The sequence below is a fragment of the Ranitomeya variabilis genome, unplaced genomic scaffold (genome assembly GCF_051348905.1).
Source record: "Ranitomeya variabilis isolate aRanVar5 unplaced genomic scaffold, aRanVar5.hap1 Scaffold_192, whole genome shotgun sequence".
Taxonomy (NCBI): Eukaryota; Metazoa; Chordata; class Amphibia; order Anura; family Dendrobatidae; genus Ranitomeya; species Ranitomeya variabilis.
In genome coordinates this window covers 43,402-51,438 of record NW_027507977.1, presented here as the reverse complement: position 1 = coordinate 51,438, position 8,037 = coordinate 43,402, and positions in this window count along the sequence as shown.

Here is an 8,037-nt window from a genome sequence, read left to right as displayed (position 1 = left end):
TGCAGGGTGTAGAGTGTAGGGTGTAGCGTGTAGGGTGTAGAGTGCAGCGTGTAGGTTGTAGCGTGTAGAGTGTAGCGTGCAGGGTGTAGAGTGTAGAGTGTAGGGTGTAGAGTGTAGGGTGTAGAGTGTAGAGTGTAGAGTGTAGGGTGTAGGGTGTAGGGTGTAGCGTTTATGGTGCAGAGTGTAGAGTGTAGCGTGTAGGATGTAGCGTGTAGCGTTTAGGGTGTAGACTGTAGGATGTAGCGTGTAGGGTGTAGAGTGTAGCGTTTAGCGTGTAGGGTGTAGAGTGTAGCTTGTAGATTGTAGAGTGCAGCGTGTAGCGTGTAGCATGTAGGGTGTAGAGTGTAGGGTGTAGCGTGTAGGGTGTAGTGTGTAGAGTGTAGAGTGTAGGGTGTAGAGTGTAGTGTGTAGTGTGTAGGGTGTAGAGTGTAGGGTGTAGAGTGTAGGGTGTAGAGTGTAGTGTGTAGGGTGTAGGGTGTAGAGTGTAGGGTGTAGGGTGTAGAGTGTAGGGTGTAGAGTGTAGTGTGTAGTGTGTAGAGTGTAGGGTGTAGGGTGTAGAGTGTAGGGTGTAGAGTGTAGTGTGTAGGGTGTAGGGTGTAGGGTGTAGAGTGTAGGGTGTAGGGTGTAGAGTGTAGGGTGTAGAGTGTAGGGTGTAGAGTGTAGTGTGTAGGGTGTAGGGTGTAGAGTGTAGGGTGTAGAGTGTAGAGTGTAGGGTGTAGAGTGTAGTGTGTAGAGTGTAGGGTGTAGGTTGTAGAGTTTAGGGTGTAGGGTGTAGAGTGTAGGGTGTAGAGTGTAGTGTATAGAGTGTAGGGTGTAGGGTGTAGAGTGTAGGGTGTAGGGTGTAGAGTGTAGGGTGTAGGGTGTAGAGTGTAGGGTGTAGAGTGTAGTGTGTAGGGTGTAGGGTGTAGGGTGTAGAGTGTAGGGTGTAGGGTGTAGAGTGTAGAGTGTAGGGTGTAGAGTGTAGTGTGTAGGGTGTAGGGTGTAGAGTGTAGGGTGTAGGGTGTAGAGTGTAGAGTGTAGGGTGTAGAGTGTAGAGTGTAGGGTGTAGAGTGTAGAGTGTAGGGTGTAGAGTGTAGTGTGTAGGGTGTAGGGTGTAGAGTGTAGGGTGTAGGGTGTAGAGTGTAGAGTGTAGGGTGTAGAGTGTAGTGTGTAGAGTGTAGGGTGTAGGGTGTAGAGTGTAGGGTGTAGGGTGTAGAGTGTAGGGTGTAGAGTGTAGTGTGCAGAGTGTAGGGTGTAGGGTGTAGAGTGTAGGGTGTAGGGTGTAGAGTGTAGTGTGTAGTGTGTAGGGTGTAGGGTGTAGGGTGTAGAGTGTAGGGTGTAGAGTGTAGAGTGTAGGGTGTAGGGTGTAGGATGTAGAGTGTAGGGTGTAGGGTGTAGAGTGTAGGGTGTAGGGTGTAGGATGTAGAGTGTAGGGTGTAGAGTGTAGGATGTAGAGTGTAGGGTGTAGAGTGTAGGGTGTAGGGTGTAGGGTGTAGGATGTAGGGTGTAGGATGTAGAGTGTAGGGTGTAGGGTGTAGGGTGTAGAGTGTAGTGTGTAGAGTGTAGGGTGTAGGGTGTAGGGTGTAGGATGTAGAGTGTAGGGTGTAGAGTGTAGGGTGTAGAGTGTAGTGTGTAGGGTGTAGGGTGTAGGGTGTAGAGTGTAGGGTGTGGGGTGTAGAGTGTAGTGTGTAGAGTGTAGGGTGTAGGGTGTAGGGTGTAGAGTGTAGAGTGTAGGGTGTAGGGTGTAGAGTGTAGCGTGTAGGGTGTAGCGTGTAGGGTGTAGCGTTTAGGGTGCACAGAGTAGAGTGTAGCATGTAGCGTGTAGGGTGTAGCGTGTAGGGTGCAGAGAGTAGAGTGTAGCGTGTAGGGTGTAGCGTGTAGCGTTTAGGGTGTAGAGTGTAGGGTGTAGCATGTAAGGTGTAGAGTGTAGCGTTTAGCGTGTAGGGTGTAGGGTGTAGAGTGTAGAGTGTAGCGTGTAGATTGTAGAGTGCAGCGTGTAGCATGTAGGGTGTAGAGTGTAGGGTGTAGCGTGTAGGGTGTAGGGTGTAGGGTGTAGAGTGTAGCGTATAGGGTGTAGAGTGTAGCGTGTAGCGTGTAGAGTGTAGTGTGTAGAGTGTAGCGTGTAGAGTGTAGCGCGTAGAGTGTAGCGTGTAGAGTGCAGCGTGTAGAGTGTAGCGTGTAGAGTGTAGCGTGTAGCGTGTAGGGTGTAGAGTGTAGGGTGTAGAGTGTAGGGTGTAGCGTGTAGCGTATAGGGTGTATGGTGTAGGGTGTAGGGTGTATGGTGTAGCGTGTAGAGTGTAGAGTGTAGAGTGTAGCGTGTAGGGTGTAGATTGTAGGGTGTAGCGTGTAGGGTGTAGAGTGTAGGGTGTAGTGTGTAGAGTGTAGCGTGTAGGGTGTAGAGTGTAGGGTGTAGCGTGTAGGGTGTAGGGTGTAGAGTGTAGCGTGTAGAGTGTAGCGTGTAGAGTGTAGAGTGTAGAGTGTAGAGTGTAGCGGGTAGGGTGTAGGGTGTAGGGTGTAGAGTGTAGGGTGCAGCGTGTAGGGTGTAGAGTGTAGCGTGTAGAGTGTAGAGTGTAGCGTGTAGGGTGTAGGGTGTAGGGTGTAGCGTGTAGAGTGTAGCGTGTAGCGTGTAGGGTGTAGCGTGTAGGGTGTAGAGTGTAGAGTGTAGCGTGTAGCATGTAGGTTGTAGCGCGTAGCGTGTAGGGTGTAGAGTGTAGAGTGTAGGGTGTAGAGTGTAGCGTGTAGAATGTAGCGTGTAGCGTGTAGAGTGTAGAGTGTAGCGTGTAGAGTGTAGGGTGTAGGGTGTACATTGTAGCTTGTTGCGTGTAGGGTGTAAAGTTTAGTGTGTAGCGTGTAGAGTGTAGCGTGTAGCGTGTAGGGTGTAGAGTGTAGCGTGTAGGGTGTAGAGTGTAGCGTGTAGGGTGTAGGGTGTAGGGTGTAGCGTGTAGGGTGTAGACTGTAGAGTGTAGAGTGTGGCGTGTAGAGTGTAGGGTGTAGGGTGTAGAGTGTAGCGTGTAGAGTGTAGCGTGTAGGGTGTAGAGTGTAGCGTGTAGGGTGTAGGGTGTAGGGTGTAGCGTGTAGGGTGTAGACTGTAGAGTGTAGAGTGTGGCGTGTAGAGTGTAGGGTGTAGGGTGTAGAGTGTAGCGTGTAGAGTGTAGCGTGTAGGGTGTAGAGTGTAGCGTGTAGGGTGTAGAGTGTAGAGTGTAGGGTGTAGAGTGTAGCGTGTGGCGTGTAGCGTGCAGGGTGTAGAGTGTAGGGTGTAGCGTGTAGGGTGTAGAGTGTAGCGTGTAGGTTGTAGCGTGTAGAGTGTAGCGTGCAGGGTGTAGAGTGTAGAGTGTAGGGTGTAGAGTGTAGGGTGTAGAGTGTAGAGTGTAGAGTGTAGGGTGTAGGGTGTAGCGTTTATGGTGCAGAGTGTAGAGTGTAGCGTGTAGGATGTAGCGTGTAGCGTTTAGGGTGTAGACTGTAGGATGTAGCGTGTAGGGTGTAGAGTGTAGCGTTTAGCGTGTAGGGTGTAGAGTGTAGCTTGTAGATTGTAGAGTGCAGCGTGTAGCGTGTAGCATGTAGGGTGTAGAGTGTAGGGTGTAGCGTGTAGGGTGTAGTGTGTAGAGTGTAGAGTGTAGGGTGTAGAGTGTAGTGTGTAGTGTGTAGGGTGTAGAGTGTAGGGTGTAGAGTGTAGGGTGTAGAGTGTAGTGTGTAGGGTGTAGGGTGTAGAGTGTAGGGTGTAGGGTGTAGAGTGTAGGGTGTAGAGTGTAGTGTGTAGTGTGTAGAGTGTAGGGTGTAGGGTGTAGAGTGTAGGGTGTAGAGTGTAGTGTGTAGGGTGTAGGGTGTAGGGTGTAGAGTGTAGGGTGTAGGGTGTAGAGTGTAGGGTGTAGAGTGTAGGGTGTAGAGTGTAGTGTGTAGGGTGTAGGGTGTAGAGTGTAGGGTGTAGAGTGTAGAGTGTAGGGTGTAGAGTGTAGTGTGTAGAGTGTAGGGTGTAGGTTGTAGAGTTTAGGGTGTAGGGTGTAGAGTGTAGAGTGTAGAGTGTAGGGTGTAGGGTGTAGAGTGTTGTGTGTAGTGTGTAGAGTGTAGGGTGCAGGGTGTAGAGTGTAGGGTGTAGAGTGTAGGGTGTAGAGTGTAGTGTGTAGAGTGTAGGGTGTAGGGTGTAGGGTGTAGAGTGTTGAGTGTAGGGTGTAGAGTGTAGTGTATAGTGTGTAGAGTGTAAGGTGTAGGGTGTAGAGTGTAGGGTGTAGGGTGTAGAGTGTAGGGTGTAGAGTGTAGTGTGTAGAGTGTAGGGTGTAGGATGTAGAGTGTAGGGTGTAGAGTGTAGGGTGTAGGGTGTAGGGTGTAGAGTGTAGCGTGTAGGGTGTAGAGTGTAGGGTGTAGGGTGTAGAGTGTAGAGTGTAGAGTGTAGGGTGTAGGGTGTAGAGTGTAGTGTGTAGTGTGTAGAGTGTAGGGTGTAGAGTGTAGGGTGTAGGACGTAGAGTGTAGCGTGTAGCGTGTAGGGTGTAGAGTGTAGCGTGTAGCGTGTAGGGTGTAGCGTGTAGTGTGTAGCGTGTAGCGTGTAGGGTGTAGAGTGTAGAGTGTAGGGTGTAGGGTGTAGAGTGTAGCGTGTAGCGTGTAGGGTGTAGAGTGTAGCGTGTAGCGTGTAGGGTGTAGCGTGTAGCGTGTAGGGTGTAGAGTGTAGAGTGTAGGGTGTAGGGTGTAGAGTGTAGCGTGTAGAGTGTAGAGTGTAGCGTGCAGCGTGTAGAGTGTAGGGTGTAGGGTGTAGAGTGTAGCTTGATGCGTGTAGGGTGTAAAGTTTAGTGTGTAGCGTGTAGAGTGTAGCGTGTAGGGTGTAGAGTGTATCGTGTAGGGTGTAGGGTGTAGAGTGTAGCGTGTAGGGTGTAGGGTGTAGCGTGTAGCGTGTAGGGTGTAGAGTGCAGCGTGTATGGTGTAGAGTGTAGCGCGTAGCGTGTAGCGTGTAGCGTGTAGGGTGTAGAATGTAGGGTGTAGCGTGTAGGGTGTAGAGTGTAGAGTGTAGGGTGTAGAGTGTAGCATGTGGCGTGTAGGGTGTAGAGTGTAGGGTGTAGCGTGTAGCGTGTAGGGTGTAGAGTGTAGGGTGTAGGGTGTAGAGTGTAGGGTGTAGCGTGTAGCGTGTAGGGTGTAGCGTGTAGGGTGTAGCTTGTTGGGTGTAGCGTGTAGCGTGTAGCATGTAGGGTGTAAAGTTTAGCGTGTAGAGTGTAGCGTGTAGGGTGTAGAGTGTAGTGTGTAGAATGTAGAGTGTAGCGCGTAGCGTGTAGAGTGTAGAGTGTAGCGTGTAGAGTGTAGGGTGTAGGCTGTAGGCTGTAGAGTGTAGGGTGTATCGTGTAGGGTGTAGCGTGTAGCCTGTAGCATGTAGCGTGTAGGGTGTAAAGTGTAGGGTGTAGCGTGTAGGGTGTAGAGTGTAGCGTGTAGGGTGTAGAGTGTAGCGTGTAGGGTGTAGAGTGTAGCGTGTAGCGTGTAGGGTGTAGGGTGCAGCGTGTAGCGTGTAGGGTGTAGAGTGTAGGGTGTAGCGTGTTAAGTGTAGATTGTAGCGTGCAGGGTGTAGAGTGTAGAGTGTAGCGTGTAGGGTGTAGAGTGTAGCGTGTGGCGTGTAGCGTGCAGGGTGTAGAGTGTAGGGTGTAGCGTGTAGGGTGTAGAGTGTAGCGTGTAGGTTGTAGCGTGTAGAGTGTAGCGTGCAGGGTGTAGAGTGTAGAGTGTAGGGTGTAGAGTGTAGGGTGTAGAGTGTAGAGTGTAGCGTGTAGGGTGTAGGGTGTAGAGTGTAGCGTGTAGAGTGTAGGGTGTAGAGTGTAGTGTGTAGAGTGTAGGGTGTAGGGTGTAGGGTGTAGAGTGTTGAGTGTAGGGTGTAGAGTGTAGTGTGTAGTGTGTAGAGTGTAAGGTGTAGGGTGTAGGGTGTAGAGTGTAGGGTGTAGGGTGTAGAGTGTAGGGTGTAGAGTGTAGTGTGTAGAGTGTAGGGTGTAGAGTGTAGAGTGTAGCGTGTAGAGTGTAGGGTGTAGGCTGTAGGCTGTAGAGTGTAGGGTGTATCGTGTAGGGTGTAGCGTGTAGCCTGTAGCATGTAGCGTGTAGGGTGTAAAGTGTAGGGTGTAGCGTGTAGGGTGTAGAGTGTAGCGTGTAGGGTGTAGTGTGTAGCGTGTAGGGTGTAGAGTGTAGAGTGTAGCGTGTAGGGTGTAGAGTGTAGCGTGTAGGGTGTAGAGTGTAGCGTGTAGCGTGTAGGGTGTAGGGTGCAGCGTGTAGCGTGTAGGGTGTAGAGTGTAGGGTGTAGCGTGTTAAGTGTAGATTGTAGCGTGCAGGGTGTAGAGTGTAGAGTGTAGCGTGTAGGGTGTAGAGTGTAGAGTGTAGGGTGTAGGGTGTATGGTGTAGGGTGTAGAGTGTAGCGTGTAGAGTGTAGAGTGTAGGGTGTAGATTGTAGCGTGCAGGGTGTAGAGTGTAGAGTGTAGCGTGTAGGGTGTAGAGTGTAGGGTGTAGGGTGTAGAGTGTAGAGTGTAGAGTGTAGGGTGTAGGGTGTAGAGTGTAGTGTGTAGTGTGTAGAGTGTAGGGTGTAGAGTGTAGGGTGTAGGATGTAGAGTGTAGAGTGTAGAGTGTAGGGTGTAGGGTGTAGAGTGTAGTGTGTAGTGTGTAGAGTGTAGGGTGCAGGGTGTAGAGTGTAGGGTGTAGAGTGTAGGGTGTAGAGTGTAGTGTGTAGAGTGTAGGGTGTAGGGTGTAGGGTGTAGAGTGTAGCGTGTAGCGTGTAGGGTGTAGCGTGTAGTGTGTAGCGTGTAGCGTGTAGGGTGTAGAGTGTAGAGTGTAGGGTGTAGGGTGTAGAGTGTAGCGTGTAGCGTGTAGGGTGTAGAGTGTAGCGTGTAGCGTGTAGGGTGTAGCGAGTAGCGTGTAGCGTGTAGGGTGTAGAGTGTAGCGTGTAGCGTGTAGGGTGTAGCGTGTAGTGTGTAGCGTGTAGCGTGTAGGGTGTAGAGTGTAGAGTGTAGGGTGTAGGGTGTAGGGTGTAGAGTGTAGCGTGTAGCGTGTAGGGTGTAGAGTGTAGCGTGTAGCGTGTAGGGTGTAGCGTGTAGCGTGTAGGGTGTAGAGTGTAGAGTGTAGGGTGTAGGGTGTAGAGTGTAGCGTGTAGAGTGTAGAGTGTAGCGTGCAGCGTGTAGAGTGTAGGGTGTAGGGTGTAGAGTGTAGCTTGCTGCGTGTAGGGTGTAAAGTTTAGTGTGTAGCGTGTAGAGTGTAGCGTGTAGGGTGTAGAGTGTATCGTGTAGGGTGTAGGGTGTAGAGTGTAGCGTGTAGGGTGTAGGGTGTAGCGTGTAGCGTGTAGGGTGTAGAGTGTAGAGTGTAGGGTGTAGAGTGTGGCGTGTAGAGTGTACGGTGTAGGGTGTAGAGTGTAGCGTGTAGGGTGTAAAGTGTAGGGTGTAGGGTGTAGGGTGTAGAGTGTAGCGTGTAGGGTGTAGGGTGTAGGGTGTAGCGTGTAAGGTGTAGAGTGTAGAGTGTAGAGTGTAGGGTGTAGAGTGTGGCGTGTAGCGTGTAGCGTGTAGGGTGTAGAGTGTAGCATGTAGGGTGTAGAGTGTAGCGTGTAGCGTGAAGAGTGTAGGGTGTAGGGTGTAGAGTGCAGCGTGTATGGTGTAGAGTGTAGCGCGTAGCGTGTAGCGTGTAGCGTGTAGGGTGTAGAATGTAGGGTGTAGCGTGTAGGGTGTAGAGTGTAGAGTGTAGGGTGTAGAGTGTAGCATGTGGCGTGTAGGGTGTAGAGTGTAGGGTGTAGCGTGTAGCGTGTAGGGTGTAGAGTGTAGGGTGTAGGGTGTAGAGTGTAGGGTGTAGCGTGTAGCGTGTAGGGTGTAGCGTGTAGGGTGTAGCTTGTTGGGTGTAGCGTGTAGCGTGTAGCATGTAGGGTGTAAAGTTTAGCGTGTAGAGTGTAGCGTGTAGGGTGTAGAGTGTAGCGTGTAGAATGTAGAGTGTAGCGCGTAGCGTGTAGAGTGTAGAGTGTAGCGTGTAGAGTGTAGGGTGTAGGCTGTAGGCTGTAGAGTGTAGGGTGTATCGTGTAGGGTGTAGCGTGTAGCCTGTAGCATGTAGCGTGTAGGGTGTAAAGTGTAGGGT